Raw genomic sequence first — 22039 nt, forward strand, 5'->3', positions numbered from 1 at the left:
GCTCAGAGAGACCGTCTCAAAATAAAAAGTAAAGGGCTGGAGAGATAACTCAGCGGTTCAGAGTGAGTACTATTCTTCCAGAGGACCGAATGTGGTTCCTAGCTCCCACACTGGTGTCTCACACTGCCTGTAACTCCAGCTTCAGAAGGGTGCGATGCCTCTAATCTCAGGTACACACACACACACACACACACACACACACACACATACACACACACTCACAAATTCAAATCAGCTCTTATCCTGAAATCCAAGGGCATGATTGTGATTGTTTACAAAGAAAGAGTCTGGTGGGCTGCCCCAAGCACTCCTTCTGATGAGCTGTGGTCATGAAGGACAGACTGGTTTAGTTTCAGGCCATCTGCAAAGCCCTCCTGCATGCCAACTGCCATCTGACATAGAGTGGCTTATTTTCTTTCCTTCCGAGCTCTCACCCATGTGTGACGAGTCTTATCGGTCTGTTTGTCTTTGTCTTCATCCCCTACTGCACTGTAAAGTCTCTGGGTTGGAGGGCAGGGACTTTTCCACCTCCTCATCCTCCTCTGTATCCTGGTGCTATGGGTGGTCCAAGGCAAGAGCGCATTCAATAGCCAGTGAGCATCACACGTGAACGTAATATATTGGCTCTGAGCTCACTGGGAAGCTGGCAGGAGGCTAACGTTGAGACTAAGAAGGGATCTCCAAACTGTTAAGTGGGGAGCTGAAAGGTGGGATTCCTGCCAGGTGTTCTGAGGCGAATGGAACGGCTCTGCACTCTGAACCAGAGAAAAGGATGTACTTCAGGGTCACAGGAACAAGACAGGCTCCCTGGAGGAGGAAGACAACCATATGACAGGAAAGAACACTTTGAAATAACTTGAGGCTTCACCCTCGGACAGACTACAGCTTGGAGGACTTGTAGAGGAGTCTTCTATAGTTCAGCAGCCACAATTATTTCTGTGATAGAATATTATTTATTATTATTATCTTATTATTATTTTCTTTGAGACAGGATCTCATGCAGCCCAGGCTGGCCTCAAATTCAATACATAGCTGACAGTTGCCTTGGATCTCTAGCCCTCCTGTCTCTGCTGTCCCCGGGCTCAGATTACCGTGGAACTTAATGAATACTTGTACTCAGAAGATTCCCAGTTCATGTGGCGCTAGGGATCCTACCAGGGTCTTGCACATGCCTGGCTAATACTCTGCCAGCTGAACTACATCTCCAGCTCTTTTCTTTTCTTTTTTTGGGGGGTGGCATGGTGCTTTCGAGACGGGGTTTCTCTGTGTAAAAGTCCAGACTATCTTTGGACTCACTTTGTAGACCAGGCTGGCCTGGAACTCACAGACATCACCTGCCTCTGTCTCCCCGAGTGCTGGGATTAAAGACGTATGCCACCACCACCTGGCAGTTATTTCCTTTAGTTTTGAGACAGGATCTCATTTTGCAGCCTAGACCTAGGCCAGCCTAGGACTCCCAATCCTCCTGCCTCAGCCTCCCAAGAACAGGCAATACAGGTATGTACCACCACACTCAGATACTTTTGTTTATTATCCTGATACTTATTATGTCTGTCATTTAAATGCTCCATGGGAATGAATTGAGTGTGCAGAGCAGTGTGATGATCTGGGTACTTCTGCCTTCACTGTTGGGGGAGCTGAGACCTTGTGGTCCGTCACAGCTACGAGAGAGGTGGGGCTAGTGACCTCTGTGCTCACGGACTCTCTTGAGCAAGTCACACACCCGAAGGCTGGGGGCAGGGAGGGTGATTTCTGTCTCCACAAAGAGGGAAAATGGTGCCACCCAGAAACCTCACATCAACTGGCTGAACATCAGTCCTGATTCAAGTTTCAGAGTCTGTTATTAAAGAGATTGGTTTGGGGAAACTTAGGGAAGAACTGAGTGATTATCATTATTGAATGAATTCCCCGAGAGCCCACCCTGCCAGGGAAAGATTGTTTATCTGATTAGTTTTCTAGACTAGAAATTGCATCGGGGGTGGTGAAGTGTGGGACAGAGGATTGTGCGTTTCTGCAGAAAGTCGTCTCATTTCCCATAAGAGCCGTGCAGGTGACACAGAGGAACGTGGGCAGGGGGACTGCAGCTAAGGAGGCTGATGAGTGGGCTGCTGTTGCTGGAGCTCTGCTTAGCATGTTCATGGATGCCTCTGGGACAGGTGTGAATTGCATGTTGATGACATGCTGACAGCTGGAACCTAGGCATCATCTCAGTCATGATGGTACCCAAGATGTCCTGGATGCTGGACTGTAGGTCCAAACCAACGCAGTGAGCCCCTCTTCTCTGAAGTTTAACTTTTTATAGTTTTAGTTACCCCTCTGAAGTAGTGAATGGGAAGTTCCAGAAACAAACCTTCATAAGGTTAAGACATGTGTTGTTCTGAGAACCCTGTTCTGAATAGTTAATGGAATCTTGTTCCTTGTTGGTTTGTTCCACCTGGGGTATGGATCATCACTCTGTCTAGTGTACCCACCCTATATCCGCTTCCTACCTGTTGGTCACTTAGCAGCCGCCTTGGCTGTCAGACCCATGACCCTGGAATCTCAGTGCTAGTGTTCAGCTAATTCTTCTTTTACTTAATGGCTCCTAAAGAGCCAGACTAGTGATGCTGATGATTGTAATGCATCAAAGAGTTGTAAAATGCCTTATTTATGGAAAAAAGATGGAAGTTCTCAACTTTATATTGGTTTACACGTACAGGTACAACTTACAACGGGGCTGTTTCTAGCAGACTCACTAAATTGAACATATTAAATGTGTTTGGTACACCTGACCTACTGAACATTGTAGCTTAGCCTGTTTTTACAATAAACTGTTGATTATGTCCCATGATTATTGAATCCAACATTTCCAAGGCTGGCAACACTGTAGGATGTAAAATCAGCTGTTTACCCTTGTGAAGTGTGGCTGAAAGCCTTAGTTCATGGCTGCTGTCCAGGAGCCCAGGAGTGTATGGATGACAGGTCTCCAGCCACGAAAAAAACCAACAGTCTTTCCCACAGCCCTAAAGTCAACAACCTGTAATTGGAACCACTGTAAGTCTGGGAGATCGGTTATTATTAGTATTTGGTTTTTTTAATATTTTTATGGTTTATTTAACTTTATTTTATGTGCATTGGTGTGAAGTGTCAGATCCCCTGGAACTGATCTTCAGACAGTTGTGAGCTGCCATGTGGGTGCTGGGAATTGAACCCGGGTCCTCTGGAAGAGCAGTCTGTGCTCTTAACCACTGAGCCATCTCTCCAGCCCCTAGTATTTGTTTATTTTTTTTATTTTTTTTTTAAATTTTTTAATTTATTTATTTATTAAAGATTTCTGTCTCTTCCCCGCCACCGCCTCCCATTTCCCTCCCCCTCCCCCAATTAAGTCCACCCCCCCCTCAGCCCGAAAAGCAATCAGGGTTCCCTGCCCTGTGGGAAGTCCAAGGAACCCCCACCTCCATCCAGGTCTAGTAAATTGAGCATCCAAACTGCCTAGGCTCCCACAAAGCCAGTGCGTGCAGTAGGATCAGAAACCCATTGCCATTGTTCTTGAGTTCTCAGTAGTTCTCATTGTCTGCTATGTTCAGAGAGTCCGGTTTTATCCCAGGCTTTTCCAGACCCAGGCCAGCTGGTCTTGGTGAGTTCCCAGTAGAACATCCCCATTGTCTCAGTGTGTGGGTGCACCCCTCGCGGTCCTGAGTTCCTTGCTCATGCTCTGTCTCCTTCTGCTCCTGATTTGGACCTTGAGATTTCAGTCCTGTGCTCCAATGTGAGTCTCTGTCTCTGTCTCCTTTCATCGCCTGATGAAGGTTAATATTCAGGAGGATGCCTATATGTTTTTCTTTGAGTTCTCCTTATTTAGCTTCTCTAGGATCACTAATTATAGGCTCAATGTCCTTGGTTTATGGCTAGAAACCAAATATGAGTGAGTACATCCCATGTTCCTCTTTTTGGGTCTGGCTTACCTCACTCAGGATAGTGTTTTCTATTTCCATCCATTTGTATGCAAAATTCAAGAAGTCCTTGTTTCTTACTGCTGAGTAGTACTCTAATATGTATATATTCCATACTTTCTTCATCCATTCTTCCATTGAAGGGCATCTAGGTTGTTTCCAGGTTCTGGCTATCACAAACAATGCTGCTATGAACATTGTAGAGCATATACTTTTGTTGTATGATAAGGCCTCTCTTGGGTATATTCCCAAGAGTGGTATTGCTGGATCCAGGGGTAAGTTGACCCCGAATTTCCTGAGAAACCGCCATACTGCTTTCCAAAGTGGTTGCACAAGTTTGCATTCCCACCAGCAATGGATGAGTGTACCCCTTTCTCCACAACCTCTCCAACAAAGGCTATCATTGGTGTTTTTTATTTTAGCCATTCTGACAGGTGTAAGATGGTATCTTAAAGTTGTCTTGATTTGCATTTCCCTGATCGCTAAGGAAGTTGAGCATGACCTTAAGTGTCTTTTGGCCATTTGAAGTTCTTCTGTTGAGAATTCTCTGTTCAGCTCAATGCCCCATTTTATAATTGGGTTGGTTAGCCTTTTACGGTCTAGTTTCTTGAGATCTTTATATATTTTGGAGATCAGACCTTTGTCAGTTGCGGGGTTGGTGAAGATCTTCTCCCAGTTAGTGGGTTGTCTTTGTGTCTTAGCGACAGTGTCCTTTGCTTTACAGAAGCTTCTCAGTCTCAGGAGGTCCCATATATTCAATGAGGTCCTTAATGTCTGTGCTGCTGGGGTTATACGTAAGAAGTGGTCTCCTGTGCCCATGTGTTGTAGAGTACTTCCCACTTTCTCTTCTATCAGGTTCAGTGTGTTCGGACTGATATTGAGGTCTTTAATCCATTTGGACTTGAGTTTTGTGCATGGTGATAGATATGGATCTATTTTCATTCTTCTACAGGTTGACATCCAGTTGTGCCAGCACAATTTGTTGAAGATGCTCTCTTTTTTCCATTGTATACTTTTAGCTCCTTTATCGAAGATCAGGTGTTCATAGGTTTGTGGGTTAATGTCTTCTATTCGATTCCATTGGTCGACTTCTCTGTTTTTATGCCAATACCAAGCTGTTTTCAATACTGTAGCTCTGTAATAGAGTTTGAAGTCAGGGATGGTAATGCCTCCAGACACTCCTTTGTTGTATAAGATTGTTTTGGCTATCCTGGGTTTTTTTGTTTTTCCATATAAAGTTGATTATTGTCTTCTCCAGATCTGTGAAGAATTTTGATGGGAGCTTGATGGGGATTGCATTGAATCTATAGATTGCTTTTGGTAGAATTGCCATTTTTACTATGTTGATCCTCCCAATCCAGGAGCAAGGAAGATCTTTCCATTTTCTCGTGTTCTCTTCAATTTCTTTCTTCAAAGACTTAAAGTTCTTGTCAAATAGATCTTTCACATCCTTGGTCAGAGTTACTCCAAGATATTTTATGCTATTTGTGGCTATCGTGAAAGGTGATGTTTCTCTAATTTCCCTCTCTGTTTCCTTATCCTTAGTGTATAGGGAGGCCACTGATTTTTTGGAGTTGATCTTGTATCCTAAAGGTGTTTATCAGCTGTAGGAGTTCTTTGGTAGAGTTTTTGGGGTCGCTTATGTATACTATCATATCATCTGCAAATAACGAGAGCTTAACTTCTTCTTTTCCGATACGAATCCCCTTGATCCCTTTATGTTGTCTTATTGCTATTGCTAGAACTTCAAGCACTATATTGAAGAGGTATGGAGAGAGTGGACATCCTTGTCGTGTTCCTGATTTTAGTGGGATGGCTTTGAGTTTTTCTCCATTTAATTTAATGTTAGCTGACGGCTTGCTGTAAATAGCTTTTATTATATTTAGGTATGACCCTTGTATCCCTAATTTCTCCAAGACTTTTATCATAAAGGGGTGTTGAATTTTGTCAAATGCTTTTTCAGCATCTAATGAAATGATCATATGATTTTTTTCTTTCAGTTGATTTATATGCTGGATTACATTGATAGATTTGCGTATGTTGAACCAGCCTTGCATCTCTGGGATGAAGCCTACTTGATCATAATGGATAATTTTTCTAATGTGTTCTTGGATTCGGTTTGCCAGTATTTTATTGAGAATTTTTGCATCGATATTCATGAGTGAGATAGGCCTGTAATTTTCTTTCTTGGTTCGGTCTTTGTGTGGTTTTGGTATCAGGGTAACTGTAGCTTCATAAAAGGAATTTGGCAATGACTCTTCTGTTTCTATATTGTGAAAGTATTTGTTTATTTTTATTTTGTGTGTACCATGTACTTGCATATATGTGCACCATGCATTCACTCAGTGCCAGTGGAGGCCGGAAGAGGGCTTTAGATCCCCTGGAAATGGAGTTACAGACAACAGTGAACCCACACAGGTGCTGGGAACCAAACCTAGGTCCTCCGCAAAAGCAACCAGTGCTTTAAGCTGGTGAATTCCACTCCCCTTTTCCCTCTTTATTCAAGGCTGGGTGTCTCTAGGTAGTCTTGGCTGGCCTGGAATTCATTATGTAGATCAGGTTCTTCCTCTCAGACTCAAAGTTTACATTACATTGAGTGCTGGGATTAAAGACTTTCAAGATCTCTCTCTCTCTCTCTTAAGATTTATTTATTTATTATGTATAGTGTTCTGCCTGCATGTATTCCTGCAGGCCAGAAAAGGACACTGAATCTCATTTACTGATGGTTGTGAACCACCATGTGGTTGCTGGGGACTGAACTCAGGTCCTCTGGAAGAGCAGTCAGTGCTCTTAACCACTGAGCCATCTCTCCAGCTCCCAAGATATCTTTATTGGAAAAAGCACAGTACACGTAGAGTTCAGGGCTGTATTTGGTTTCAGGCTTCACTGGGGCTGAGGGCTTGGGACGTTCTTAGGGCATCAGGGGTCTGACAGAGGATTGGATGGTAGAGAAAGGGTAAAATCGAAGCTTTTGTCTTCACCTAGGCAGACTGAGTGGCTTCTGCTTCAGACACTGACCAAAGTGAGCTCTCAAGTTTTTTTTTCTTTCTTTTTTTTTTTTTTTTTTTTTGGTTTTTCGAGACAGGGTTTCTCTGTGGTTTTGGAGCCTGTCCTGGAACTAGCTCTGTAGACCAGGCTGGTCTCGAACTCACAGAGATCCGCCTGCCTCTGCCTCCCGAGTGCTGGGATTAAAGGCGTGCGCCACCACCGCCCGGCTCTTAAAGAAAAAAGAAATTCCCCCTGCCCCAGATAGGGTTTCTTTGCGTAGCCGTAGCTGTCCTGGAACTTGCTCTGTAGTCCAGGTTAGGCTGTCCTCAAACCCAGAGATCCACCTGCCTCTGCTTCTCAAGTGCTGGGATTAAAGGCATATGCCACCACTGCCCAGCTTAATTTTATTATTATTTAGAATTACATTTATGTGTTCTCTCTCTCTCTCTCTCTCTCTCTCTCTCTCTCTCTCTCTTTCTCTCATGCCATGCCATGCATGTGAAGGTCAGGGGACAATTTTCAGTACAGATTCTTTCCTTACACCATGTGTGCCCTGACTATCAGTCAAACTCTGGTGAGGGTTGGTGCTGCTACTAAACCATTTTTGCTGTCTAACACTGGAATCAGGGTTGTAGTGCTCAGGGCAGGATCTAAAGTGTGGAAAGTGTCCTTTGCTCTAAGGCTGTCTGTCGATCCCACTGGCAGGGACATCTCCTTTCCTCTGCTGGATCCCATGCCAGGGCCTGTTCTCCAATGCCGAGCCATTTCAGGACCCAGACTGCGACCAGTCCATTCCTGCCTTCCTCTTTCCCTTCCACCTATGACCGTTATGATTATGCCCTTGGTCAGGTCCTGGAGTTAGAGAGGCCCAGGTAAGGGTCCTGCCTGCATGGGACACACACTCCAGTGTGAGAGGCCAACCATCAGCACGCAAACATGGAAATGAGAGTTTGTCAAACCGATCAGATTGCTAAGAAGTCTAAAATAGGGAATGGAAATGATGAGTGACCTGTGTGGGGATGTGGAAAGAGGTGGGACGCTGTCTTGGACTGCACAAAGGGACAACCATATGGAGAAGGTGCCGCTGAGGGCGTTGGGGGCGGGGTGGTGGTGGTAGGGCTAGGGACACACGGAAACAGCGAGTGCGAGGTATGTTCTAGAAACAGAACATTGTGGCCAGAACAGAATGAGCTGTGACCGATGGATAGGAGTGAGGAAGATTTCTGTGCAAATAAAGGGCGTTTTAGGGCTTAAGCTGCCTGAGTGCTGCCTCTGGGGAATGAGCTTCCCATTAGTGGATGTGTGGTAGAGGCTGCTTGCTGTGGGGTTACAGAGAAAGCCTGGAACATCGTTCCCTCAACGCCTTCAAGTTTAGGAGCATTTTTGGTTTGTTGGAAGACGGGATGGTGTCAGCAGAGTGAACCAAAGCTGTAGGTTACCAGGTCCCAGACAGGGGCCAGCTTCGGGATTTTCGGCAGTCCTCGAGGGTCCCCTGCTTCCAAGTTCCAGTAGCACTCTTTTTCGGAGAGCCTTTTCAGGTCTTTCCGCGTCTAGGTCTCCCAGTGTTGCGCATTCGGGCTGTCCTGCAGGAACCTTTCGGGCAGGTGGGGTTTCTCCCTTTTTCTGTCCCCCGGGTCCCCAGGGCCTGCTCCACCCCATGCCTTTGTTCAGGAGGAGCTTCCTGGGGCAGTCCCCCGGCGGGCGGGACGCGAACATCCCCCTGGGCTCTCGACACTCAGGACCCGCCGTACCCTAACCCTGGTGCCTTTGACGGCCCGCCTCCCTCCCGGTTTCACGCAGCTGCGCGGTGGGCGCCGCCGGGGACCCAGATCCGAGGGGCGGGAGCGCGGGCTCTAGCGGGCACGGGCAGCGGCTGCGTACGCGCGCTCTGGAAGCGGAGGCGCGCCCGCCAGGTGTGAGAGCGGCTGCGGGAGGGCGGCGGAGTACAGCTTTGTGCCCGCCCGGTGTGCGCGTGTGCGCGCAGTGGTGACGGTGCACGCGACTGGGCGGGCTTGGAGGGAACCCTGCGCCGAGGAGGAGGGGGCTCGGTCCGGATGGAGAGCAGTGGACGCTGCGCCGGCCAGCGCGCGCGTTGGGTGAGCAGGCAGAGGACTGACTGTTGACATTCTGTCCACGTCAGGAGTGTGGTAAGGTCAGTGGCTCGGGGCTGGCTTGTAATGTAATTCCACAGCCGGCGTACATCTGGACGATAGTCCTGGGTGTGACTGAGCGTGGAACTGGAGTGGATGCTGTGAGAGTGGATGCGTGTGTTGGCAAAACACGGATGGCTCCGGTGAGCTCCGTGCGCCTATCGCACCGAGCAGTTGGGCTCACTGGATTCTGTTTGGGAGGTAGGGTGACGGTTCTTAGAAATCTAGGTGTGCGGGTGCGGCACTGCACTCACACCGCTAAGAGGGGCGTGTGTGTGTGTGTGTGTGTGTGTGTGTGTGTGTGTGTGTGTGAGAGAGAGAGAGAGAGAGAGAGAGAGAGAGAGAGAGAGAGATTGGTCAGCACCCTGTTGGAGTCTGTTGAGAGACGACTGACCGAGATGGAGGTCAGACGTGGGTGTTTACAGGTGGCAGTAGCAGGAAAGAAGCGAGGAACCCCAAGAGGACCCTGAAGCTAGGCTGCTGGTTGGGTGTTGAAGGGACTTGTTGTTGTCACTGGCAAGGGCAGAAGCCCCAGACTGTCTGTTCTCAAGCCAGCTTGTGCTTGTTCCAGGGAGAGGAGGTAGGATTGGAATTGCTGGTCCAGAGACTTTTATGAACCTGTGGGTAAATGCCAGCCTGCAGCCTGATGTTCATTTCTAGAGGCCTTGGGTAGGTGTGGCAGTGCCAACCATCCGTGGGGGTCCTGTTTACAGGACAGAAATTCTGTAGATTGCACTTTGGTTTTGCCCACACTTGTTATGTCTGGACTTGGAAGCTGGTAAGGGACACCCTTCTTTCCTCTATAGCTGTCTTTCACCCTTACCAAATCTGAAGGGCATTTACATGCTGTTGGGGTTTGGCTTTGAATTCAGGGAGCAGTTTCTGTTAAACAGGCCCCCATCAGGGTCGCCTCTAAAGGGATTACTAGAATAGTCCTGGGCTGGTATTGGGGCATGCCTTTTGACTCTAGGGCTGTCCTTTGAGCCCTGTCTCAGTTTCCCTTGGAGAAGAAGGCTCTCCTCCCCTCTGTTCCTCCTGCTGTGGGCGAGGAATAAACAAAAAGCTCTCACAGCTGCCTGGAGGCTGGGAGTGACTCAGGGCCTGTGAGGTCTGGGGCAGTGATTTCCCTTAGGACTTGGGCAGGACTTGGGAGAGGCTGTGACATCACCTCGAAGCAAGGGCTCTAGGTTGCCCAGTTCTAGGAGTGGATGTCTGTTGGATGTGTCTGCTCAGGTTTCTGGAAGCTACTTCAGGTCCTCCCTCACTAGATGTTGAGGAGTTGGGGAAGGTTGGGGCCTGGGATGGGATGGCAGGTTGAAGCCAAGACCCATTGTGGTTGCTGTTTTTTGGGTAGGGGCAGATGTTACCCTTGGGAAGGGCCAGGGCACAACTACGAGACACTATGTCAGCTCAGGATGTCCTAGTTCAACAGGACATGGTCTCTGTGACCTCCTGTGAGGGTCACCTCCATAGCCTTCCACTCTTTCCCACGATCCCCTTTGAGATGTGGTGGCTTATGCCTGTAATCCCAGCCCTCAGAAGGCTGAGACAGGGGCATTGCCATGAGTTCCAAGCAAGCTTGGGCTACAAAGTGAGACCCTATCTCAGAAGCCACAAACCAAAACTCAATATCAAACCCAAAATTCTCCAAAGCAGGCAACAAACAAGCAAAGAAGTCTGATCAAGCGTGGCTGAGTTGCAGAGGTTCAGAATGATTGGAAACTTTAAAGGAAAAGGGGCCTGGAAGGGTGGTAATGGCCACAGGCTTAACTACTCTCTTTGGTGACATTGTTGGGGACAATTGCTTGACACTGAGACCTGGGTGTGAATTGCTGTTCCATCTCCCACGCTAGGAGACAGGCTTACCCCCAGTGGTCTACTTGAGTGACTTCAGCCCAATAGGAAGGGGGTCTGCAGAAGAGAAAGGGGAGTAATGCAGAGAGGCCTTTCTGACCATCTGCTACTTCTCTCCCCCGGGTCTCCCGAGGAGCCTGAGGGCTGTATTTCAGCACTGCTCTGTTGGGGAGAGAAGCCATTTGCAGTTCCCCTTCCCCCAAGGGTGGCTCCAGGGCCATTAACTCCCTTATGCTTCCAGATGACACACAAGTGAAGTCAAGTGGCTTTCTGTGGGGACCCACAGCCCTTCTGCAGAGAGAGCTTGGGCATCGCTCAGCTCTGATTTGTGGTGCTTCTGATCTGGGGCAGGGGCGTGACTGGTCACTATGGAGGTGGCTGGAGAAGGAGGTGGGGTAATCTCGTTTTTTTCTAAAGCCTCAATTTCCTTATCTAGGGATTTTGTTTTGTTTTGTTTTTTGTTTTTCAAGACAGGGCTTCTCTGTGTAACAGTCCTGGACTCACTGTGTAGATCAGGCAAGCTTTCCGAGTACTGGGATTAAAGACACGTGCCACTAGTGAGATTATAGATGAACACCACTGTGCTTGACTTTGCTGAAATTGAAAAAAATTTTTTTGAGGCACTCTCATGTAAGCCAGTTTGGCCTTGGAGTCTCCTAACCCTTCTAGTGTACCCCCACCCCCAATGCTGGGATTACAGGCACGCACCATGCTCTCCGGCTCTTGATTGGATTCTGGGGTATTTGGCTAAGGGCACTACTGGTGGAAAAGTTTTGAGCAGTTGGGAAGGCAGCAGGGCCTGGTGGTGTAGATTCTCACTCCCTCCTGTGGAGGTGGAGACTGCATAGACAACCCCAAGACACTTCCTGGTTATAGAATCTGAGGCTCAAGGGTCAAACTTCTGTGCTGGTTGATGCCTCTAGAGCTGTGGCCCAGTTCCCCAGGCCTGGATAGATCTGGTTCACAGCCTGAGAACTGGAGCCAAAGATACCCAGGAGGGTGCAGGCACCCCAAAGTGGGCAGGGGAGGATGGGAGAACAGCAGCTTGGAAGCAGGTGCCTGAAGGAGGAGTGAGGGGAGGGGGGATGCTGGCGTTTGGAGCTGGCAGATGGTCGTGGGCACTGGTCTGGGCTGTAGTCAGGAAAGGACAGGGCAGGGGGTAGGGAACGCCAGAGAAACTGAAGAGCAAGATAGAAGACACAGCAGACTGGCAGGAGGGAGCCAAAATTCTGGGGGACAAGGCTGGGAGTGAGTTGGTACCTGGTACCTGAAGTTAGAGGTGTCTGGGACATAGCACAGGCTGAACCCTGAGGGAGAGAGATGATGGTGGTAGTGGAGGGAAGAAGTGGGCGAAGGTTTCTTGGGGAGTCCTAGAGCTTGAGCCAAGCAGGCTTCACATGCCAGGGTCTGACCCCCTCCAGCCTCCTCTCTTTCTTTCCCCAGGCACTTGCTGCTCCTTTTGGGCTATCACGCCCTCTCTGACAGGGGGGTGCCATCTGCAAACACTTAGGTCCTGTCATGATCCGTTAAAGAAGTTGTGGCTATGCCTTAGCCAGGGCCTGTTGCCATGGTACCAGGTGGTCCTCGTTGCCCTACCCTCTCCCATCTCCAAGCAACGTGGCACTCCCTTCAGGAGAGGTCATGCTGTAGGGAGGTATCCAGCTGCCTCCTTCTCATGCACAGACAGCTCAGGCTGGCATTACAAAGGTCACTGCCTCCATCTCTCTGTCTACAGGCAAGGTCACACCCCACAGAAGCTGGGAAGGTTCAGCAGTCATTTAGCAACAAGTCAGACCTCGACAATTGAGGGTGGCCTTTGTTCTAATAAGTTTAGTTAAAAAGCTGTAATGCCACCATATCCATCTACTCCTCACCTTCTCGGTGCTTTGATCTCTCGCCAGTGGGAAGTTCTGTTTCATGCCTGCTCTTACCTGTCGTTTTGTCCTTTGTATGTATGTTTAATATAACTCCTTTAGACACCCAGATGTGCGTAAGGGTTTTCCTGCCCATCTGCTCATGTTGCAAAGCTTCGAAGGCGTGTGGAATACCAAAGCCAGCCTATGACAGAGACTGAGCTGACAACCCTGGTTTTGCCCAGGCTCTGGTTCTAGATTTGTACCTTTCTCCTGTGACCAGGTCACTTCTCCTCCTGTCTCTGATTTAGATACAGGATAGCCTCCTTCCTGGCTTATGCAGGGCTGGCTGAAATCTACCAGGTCTGGATCAGCAGATGGCATCAGGCATGGGGAGCCTGCAGGACCAGGGTCAGTGGCTGGAAGCGAACCAGAGTCAGGAGAGAGTGGCAGGCAGACAGGAGGACTGAGTGTGTGTGTGTGTGTGTGTGTGTGTGTGTGTACACGCTTGTGCTGGGTGCCATTGTGTGCCCTGGAGGTCTTGCTGTTGGATCATTGCGTAGCCATCTCTGTAACTCCTGGTATGTCTCTGTAAGCACTGTGCTTGTTTTGGGTCCCCTTTGTTTGGCTATAGGCACCAGCAGCGTTCTGGGTGCTCTCCAGGGTCCTGGAGAGTGTGATGGCAGGTGATACATTACCCTAACAGGGTTTCTGCCCTTCCAGAAGCTCTGAAAGCTTCTCCCCTGCACTCTCACCAGGCTTTCTTACCTTGCCTCCCCAGCCCCCTGCCTTGATGGTGTCCACTACCATTAGTGTGGCACCTGGAGAGAGATGAGAGTCCAGCCTCCAGCTCCACCTCCTGAGTTCTGTAGGGGTTGAGGGTGGGGGTGCATGTTGGACATACACATTGGTTGAGGGATGACCCAGAATGGCTGTAGGGGTAGATGGAAGGGCCTGTGTCAGCTTCCTTTGGGGCGGCATGTATTCCTCTTTCCTCTGCTCTACTTCTTGCTCTCTGTGCTGCAGGAGGCAGACTCTCTGACCCCTGTGTGCACTCTTCCGCATTAGTTTTTGTTAGTATAGTTTTGACAGGAACCAAAGTGGTCTCTCAGGCCATAGACTCCCCCCTACTGGTGTCTTGGTCTCCGCAGAATTCAAACTGTGGTTATTGGTATTTATATAGCTCTTCCTGTGCCAGGCTCCAGGCCATATGCTCCACATGTTAACGTGTTTATTCCCAGGAACAACCCTTACCTGTGGGGACGACAGTCCTAAGAAGCAGCATCTCATTGCTGTTCCCCAGGATCACAGCTAGGAAGTGATGGAGCCGGAACCGAAGCCTGGGTTTGTTCTTGACAATGCTTGCTATCCCTTTTGCTCTTTGTGTCTGTCTCATCCTTACCATCTCCCCTCCAGAGAGGCCACCCGGGGTTACCCCACTGAAACAGGCCTCCCTGGCCATGTAGTTTCCTTTGAATAACACCGATCTACTCTCCATACCTGCCTGCTCCCTTCCCATCGCTAGCTAGCATGTCAGTCTACTCACCCAAACCTCAGAACTAGCAGAGAACACAGAACATGGCAGGGACTGGAAAATAAACAAACCAGATCCAAACCGAACAAACCAACAACAAACCCTAGAAACATTTGATGGATGAGGGGCTAATGACTGAAGTGACGTCTGCTTCTGACCTCTGACCTCTATCTCTAGCCCCTTCCTCTGCATTGCCTCTTAGATAGCAGGGCCTGCTGCAGAAAGAGCTCTAGAGCCAGCCTGCTCAGTTCAAATTCAGGCTCTGCTGCTCCTCTAGTGATACAACACAGCATATTAAGCCACCAGAAGTGTATAGCTTACAACAATGCTGACATTTATTTTGCCTATGAATCTGCAATTTGGACAGGGCTCATCGGGGAACGCTCATATCTTTGCTATCTAGTGTCATCTGGGTGATTTAAGGCTTAGAGGTGAATTACCTGCTGGCTCCATTGCTTATGTCTGGCACTTGCTGCTGGATGTTGGCTTGGTGTCGCACATGGCTCCTCTCCTATGGCTATTTATGCCCTCTCCTGTGCACTGGTGTATGTGTCTGCACAGCATAGTGGCTGGGCGAAGGGGCAAGCATCCCAAGGAAACCCAAAGAAGCTATCTCACTTTTCTTATCCAACCTCGGAAGTGATACAGCATGATTTCTGAGACACAGAGTCGCACATTCTGCCATAATACTTGACCTTGAGGACGTGACTTAGTCTCTCTGTGCATTCCTGTCAGTCCTAGAGCTCTCTCTGTAGATCAGGCTGTCCTTGACCTCAGAGGCCCATCTGCCTCTGCCTCCCAAGTTCTGGGATTAAAGGCATGCGCCACCACTGCCCAGCCTGTGTAGAGCCTTCCTAAAGGTGGGACTTGTAGTGGGAAGAGGAGAAACTTGAATGGAAAAGGCATTTTTTCTTTTTCTTTTTTTTTGTGTGTGTGCACATGCATGTTCATGTGTGTACAGGGCACAGGGCATGCGAGTGTACATGCAGGTATACACACATGTGTGGAGAGCAGTCGTCAACCATACCTCGTGCTTTGTTCCTTGAGTATCATCCACCTTAAGTTTTCCTTGAGACAGGGTCTGAACTCATCAAGTAGGCTAGACTGGCTTGTGTGATCCCCAGGGATCTGCCTCTACCTCCTCAGCCCCGAGATTATAAACACACACCACCATGCCTGTGTTTTTGTCCTGGGGATTGAACTCAGATTCTCATGCTTTCAGGGACAGCATCTTACCTCCTGAGCTTTCTCTCCAGCCCTTCTCCTCTTCTGTCCTCTTTTTTTCCTCCTCTCCTCCTTGTTCTTTTTTTCCCCTTCTTCCTCCCCATCCTCTACCCTTTCTCTCTTTTTTCTCTCCTCCCCGTTTCCTCCTCCCCTTCCTCCTTTTCTTCTTTGGGACAAGGTCTTGTGTAAGCCTGAGTGTCAGGATTACAGGCACTTGCTACTACACGAAGTCTTTGTGGTTCTGGGATATGAACCTGACCTTTGTGTGTGCTAGGCAAGGACTCTACAAACTGAAAAGGCTTTTTATTTCCTGTCTCAGTTTGTTTTTTCATCCCAGTGAGCCTTGTTTCCTTCTATGTGTTGCTGATGGTGACCCCATGAAGGTGGAGCTCTAGATGTACTCTGGGCTGGGTCTGGGTTGAGTCCCAGACAGCACCTTCGTCTTTATGCAAGGAAATCAATCACATGAATGAATCATGAATGTGTTGATTTTGAGGTGCAGTTCTCACCCCATCTTAGTGTCTGGAGAAGTTCTCTGCCTCTTCTCCTTCTAGCCACCTGCCTTAACTGGAGTTCATGTTCAACTGCCAGGAAACGGGTCCTTGTGCCTACACAGGGTTTGGTTGCTTTGTGTAGCCTTGGCTGTCTGGAACTTGCTCTGTAGACTATCCGGCCTCAGACCCACAGAAATCCACCTTCCTCTGCCTCCTGAGTGCTGGGATTGGAGGTGTGTGACACCACCAGTCCAGCTGGGGAGATTCTTGAAATTTGCTTAAGTCCAGCCTGTTGGCATTTCATATTCAACACTACCCTCATTAATGTAAGAGCCTTGTATGTGAGAATAGCAAAGGGGTTTAAAGATAAGACTCTGGTTCAGACTCTGACACTGGTGCCCAGCAGCCCTGTGACCATGGGCTTATTGTCTTAACTTTGAGGATCCTGTTCATTATCAGGAAAGTGAGTGCAGCTGTGATAATGATTAAATGGGAAAGAGCAATTTTGGCTTCCCTGGCTTACAGGAATCTCCCAAGACATGATTTACATCGGCAGATGTGGTGGCACACACCTGTGACTCCACCGCTCGGGAGACTGAGGCAGGAGGATCTCAAGGGTGGGCCAGCCTGGGCTACATGATGGCACTCTGTCTGAAACAGGAAAAAAGCTGGGCCTGGTTAGCTATTTGGTGGGGCCGAGAATTGCAGAATCACTACCAGACAGGGCAACTTAGCAAGAAGCTGTCTTAAAAGAAAATGTTAAGAAAGGAAGGAAGAAGGAAAGAAGGAAAGAAAGAAGTGGATTTATTCTTGTTCTTTATGGCTGACCAGACCTGGGCTGGGGGAGTTGAAATGTTTTCTCCACAGCTCCAGTTAGTGTTGGGACATGGGCCGGGACCACTTGTTCTCACACCTGGTGGCGTTGCTTTTGCTTTGCAACACTGAGGATTCTCTCCATCCTGCCCCCACCCCCATCCTCTTTCCAGAGGCAATATGGCCCTGTCTCAGAAAATGAAATGAAACTTTCTGGGCTCTCCTTGCACTACCAAAAATTGTACGTAGAGGGTGCAAGTCCATACCTTCTGGCTCATCATGGTGAGCAGTGTACCCAGATGCTGTGCTGTGTGGAAGAGGTTTGGGGTCTCTCATCTGGCTCCAATGAGCAGGTGGAGGGCAGCGACAGAGAGATGTGATCTTCTTTAGTGAGAAGCCCCTTCAGGGCAGGCCCTAGTGTCCAAGGTTACTGATAGCCAACAGGGCCATCATCGATAATGGGAATGTCCTAGTGTATGTCACCCCAGAGTGTCTTACTGGATCAGAGTCTTCAGTGGATGATTCTTTGAGCCCCCTCCTGAATGGTGGATCAGAATGCCTTCTCTTTTTTGAAACATCGTGTTGCTGTATAGTCTAGCTTTGTCTGAAACCTACTATGTACTCCAAGCTGGCCTTAAACTCACAGTCCTCCTGCCTCAGCTTCTGTCTGGAGTAGCTGGTTTCATGGGCATGTGTCCCCATGCCTGGAAATGGGAAAGAATTTAAGCATTCACATTAGCTGACGAGTCTGCAGGCCTGTGGCAGGCATGGCCTTGAAGGCTTAGTGTGGCGCATCTCATTTTGATCCCCAATATTCCTATAAAGAAGGTACTATTATCGCCACTTTGTAGATGGAGTGTCTGAGCTGCAAACCTGTTAATGGCCGGATAAGGACCTTGCCTAAGGTCACATGACTGACAAGCCACAGGGCTGGGGTTTGAACCCAGGGCCCTCACATCTCATTCATCAGCACACTTAGTACGTTTGACACAAGCATATTCTCTGTCATTGAATGACAACTTCATCCTTTCAATACATCCAAAACCCCATTTCATAACAACGGTTTTGTCTCCTCAGGTTTCCTTTATATTAAATAGTGCTTACTATTTTTTTCTAATTATAAAAGTAAGGCCTCCTAGTGTAAGGAAGCTCAGGGTGTATAGAGTGTGTGTGTCACACCTCTGGAGCTGCAAAGATATCCCAACTTATCAGGAAGCCAGGCTATACTTACAGCCGCAATAGGACAGCTCTGGAGGGGTAGAGCCGCACAATAGGATAGCTCAGCTCTCAAGGGAAAGGTGTCCTGACTTTTTGGGGAGCCAGGCTACCCAAAGCTGGGGTGCAGTGGGGGATGGTCTCCTCACACTATATAGGGATCCTGCTCTTCTCCTGGAGAGCTGCGACAGCTGAGCTCTGCTCTGTTTCCCTAAGGGAATGTCCTAGCAGAGCTATCAGGTTCTTCTTCTCTGGTCCAAGATGTTACTTCTTTTTTTTAATATTGTTTTTATTGAGCTATACATTTTTCACTCCCCTCCCTTCCCTCTCCCCTTCTACCCTCTCCTGTGACCCCCACATTCCCAATTTACTCAGGAGATCTTGTCATTTTCTCCTTCCTATGTAGATCCATGTATATCTCTCTTAAGGTCCTCTTTGTTGTCTAGGCTCTCTGGGGTTGTGGACCGTAGGCTGGTTTTTCTTTGCTTTATGTCTAAAAGCCACTATGAGCGAGTACATGTTAGGTTTGTCTTTCTGGGTCTGGGCTCCCTCACTGAAAGGATGTTACTGCTTCCACTAGCACTCTGCTAAAGGGGAAGCCCCAGCAGGAATGTAGCAATTTCCTCTGGCAGAAGATCATCACCCAAGACTCTTTTGAGAAAGAGATTTGTTTGGGAAGGAGGAGTCTAGGAGAGTGGTTGCCTCTGCCAGGTTGGTAAAAAGGCAGTCTCCAACTGAACAGGCAGAGTTTATATAGGACTTCTTGGGGCAGAGTTTTCCCAGGGAAAAGAGGGATTGGTTAGTTTTCCCTGCTCAGGGATTGGTTAGTTTAGTTGGTCAGGGGCAGAGATGGTTCTGATTTCAGGGCCAAACTGTGTTTTTTTCACTGGTCCTTTTTTGCCTTTTGACTTTAATCTTTGGGCCAGGGCATATTTCTTTCACCAGCTCTGATTTTAGGGACAATGGGTATTTCTTTAGCACTTATTTTGGAGTCAGGGCATGTTTCTTTGATTCTGGGTTCAGGGCTAACGGTGTTTCTTTCCCTGATTCAGGTCTCAGTTCCAGGGTGTGTTTCTTTCACTGACTCTGAGTTCAGAGTCAGGGTGCTCAGGGATTGGTTGGTTTCCTGCTCAGGGACTGGTTGGTTTTCCTGCTTCAGTTGGCTCTTTTACCTTACACAGGGGGCAGAGGGAGGAAGAACTCTTGCCCAGCTATCCTCCCTCCAAACCCTCTGACCCCAAGAGTATGATTGGATTGTGCTCACTTTATTTCACAGTAAGACTGACCTAGACTTTGCCCATCGTTGTGAGTGCAGTATCCTGGTGGTTTTTTATGTTGGCTGGCCTGCCCCTTGGTGCCAGGAGCTGCTGTGTTCTTTACCTTCCCCTACCAGGCTGGACACTTCCATTGTTTCCAGTGTGTCATGGGCATGACTGTTACGTGGTGGAGACCTGGAAAGGATAACTGGGCATTCAGCTCTGAGCATGCTTCCTTGGGAGGGAGCGGAATAGGAAATGAAACTCCTAGGTCAAAGGGCATGCATACTTTGAAAAAAACCTTTCTGTTGAAGTATAATATACTTCATAGCAGTGTACACAGTTTAAGTCCACACATTGATGAATTCCCACCAACTCAATATACCCTTATAAAGTCAACATCCAGATCCTAAACCAGGCCATGACTGGTGTTTTAGGAGGTCCAGTGGCATGTATTTTCTTTCCCTTCCCTTCCTTTCCCCTCCCTTCCCTTCCCTTCCTTTCTCTTCCTTCCCCCCATCTTTCTCTGAGACAAATTCTTATGATGATGCTCTGGCTGGCCTGGAACTCACTATGTATACCACACTGGCTTTGAACACACAGGGATCCTCTTTCTCAGCCTCTGAGTGTTGGGATTAAAGACATGTTACATGATAGAGATCTGAAAAAGTAACACCCAATAACTTGAGATTTCAGTATGTTGCCCAGGTTGGTCCTTGAAGTTCTGAGTTCAAGCAATCCTCCTGCCTCATCCTCTCTAGCAGCTGGCATAGTAGGTCTTCACCACCACATGTACATTTTCTGAAGGATTTTTATTCATCATGTCAAATTCTTTTTAGAAAAACTTATGTTCTGGGTTCCTTTATATTTTATTATCTAGGAAGATCAGAGTGAATGGCAGAACCATCTGGAATCAGACATGAGAGACCCTGGTCCTCCCTTCTCTTTGTGAAGACAGACTCCCCCTTGGGGAGGGGTAGACAGAGCACCAGGGTCAATGGTCAGTTTTAACTCTGAACCTTGAGTTCAAGAAGGTTTGAAAGAAAAAATCAGCAGCCCTTCTTTACACAGATGATAAATGGGCTGAGAAAAAAAAATCAGAGAAACATCATCCTTCACAATAGCCATAAAATTAATAGCCATAAAAAAATAGCCATAAAAAAGTACCATAAAATATCTCAGAGTAACTCTAACCAAACAAGTGAAAGACCTGTATGACAAGAACTTTAAATTTTTGAAGAAAGAACTTGAAGAAGACACTAGAAAATGGAAAGATCTCCCATGCTCTTAGGTAGATAGAATTAGCATAGTAAAAATGGCAATCTTACCAAAAGCAATCTACAGATTCATTGCAATGCCCATCAAAACCCCAGCAAAATTCTCCACAGACCTCAAAAGAACAATACTCAACTTTATATGAAAAAAATAAAAAACCCAGGATAGGCAAAACAACCCTGTACAATAAGGGAGCTTCTGGAGGCATCACAATCCCTGACTTCAAAGTCTACTACAGAGCTACAGTGCTGAAAACAGCCTGGTATTGGCATAAAAACAGCCAGGAGGACCAATGGAACCAAATCAAAGACCCAAATATTAATTCACACACCTATGAACACCTGATTTTTGACAAAGAAGCAAAAAATATAAAATGAAAAAAAGAAAATATATTCAGCAAATGGTTCTGGCATAACTGAATATCAACATATAGGAGAATTAAAATAGATCCGTATCTATCTCCATGCACAAAACTCAAGTCCAAATGAATCGAAGATCTCAACATAAAGCCAACCACACTGAACCTCATAGAAGAGAAAGTGGGAAGTACACTTGAACACATTGGAACAGGAGACCACTTTGTAAATATAACCCCAGTAGCAATTTTGCATATTTATTTAAACTAAGTGGGATTCTATTATACCGAGATGTTTTTTCAAACTTTATTTGCTTAGTTGTCCCCCCTCCCCCAGACAGGATTTCTCTATGTAACAGTCCTGGCTGTCCTGGAACTCACTTTGTAGGCCAGGCTGGCATCAAACTCAGAGATCTACCTGCCTCTGCCTCTAGAGTGCTGGGATTAAAGGCGTGCGCCACCACTGTCCAGCTACTTAGTTATTTTGTGACAGGGTCTCAAATAGCCCAGGCTGGTCCCAATCTCACTAAATAGTTGAGATGTCCGTGAAGGTCTGATTCCACTGCCTTTTCCTCCTAAGTGCTGGGATTATAGGTGTGCACTTTATCTTACTTTATTATTGCTTTGAGACAGGGTCTCACTCTATTGTTTGGTTGGCCTTGTAAACACAGCTATCCTTCTGTCTTAGCCTTCCAAGTGATGACATTACAGGCCTAGCTTTACAGTCTCACCATACAGCTCAGGCTATGATCCTACTGCTTCTGATTTATACAACTAGATGCCAGGGCCTGGTACACGCTGTGAAAATGCTCCGTTGACAAACTACGTCCCCTGCTTCTAAAGTGATGACTTTGTTTGTTTCAAAAGCTATTATTAACTGGTTGGTAAAAGTGTTGCCTTATTGTTATTGTTTTAAAATGTCTGTGATAGAATCTGTAACTTCTCTAGCAACAGGCCTGCACTATGGCAACTCTCTTGGCAGACCAGATGGGGGGCGGGGAATTGTGTAATCGAAGTATGTATGAATCTCGCTCTTGGAGCCCAGTTTTCACAAGTGGCCTCTTGCACCAACATCTTGCTTTTCTGAACTTGTGCA

At 47.6% G+C, this 22039-nt stretch overlaps 1 protein-coding gene across 3 annotated transcripts in view; it reads left to right on the top strand.

The window, feature by feature from the left end:
* The window catches only part of Rap1gap2 (RAP1 GTPase activating protein 2), a 227824-nt gene that overhangs the window by 13294 nt on the left and 192491 nt on the right, over positions 1-22039 (top strand). Inside the window, exon 1 of one of the 3 annotated variants that reach the window (XM_041665621.1) lies at positions 8853-9072. The exons of 1 other annotated variant lie outside the window; for it this stretch is intronic. The gene's annotated coding sequence lies outside the window, so the exon portion shown is untranslated. Of the gene's footprint in view, positions 1-8852; positions 9073-22039 lie in introns of those variants that run through there. One more of the 3 variants, XM_041665622.1, reaches the window with a different exon arrangement.

The sequence above is a fragment of the Microtus oregoni genome, unplaced genomic scaffold (genome assembly GCF_018167655.1).
Source record: "Microtus oregoni isolate MIOR12 unplaced genomic scaffold, Mior012 000015F_ref0000493, whole genome shotgun sequence".
In the NCBI taxonomy this organism is placed as follows: domain Eukaryota; kingdom Metazoa; phylum Chordata; class Mammalia; order Rodentia; family Cricetidae; genus Microtus; species Microtus oregoni.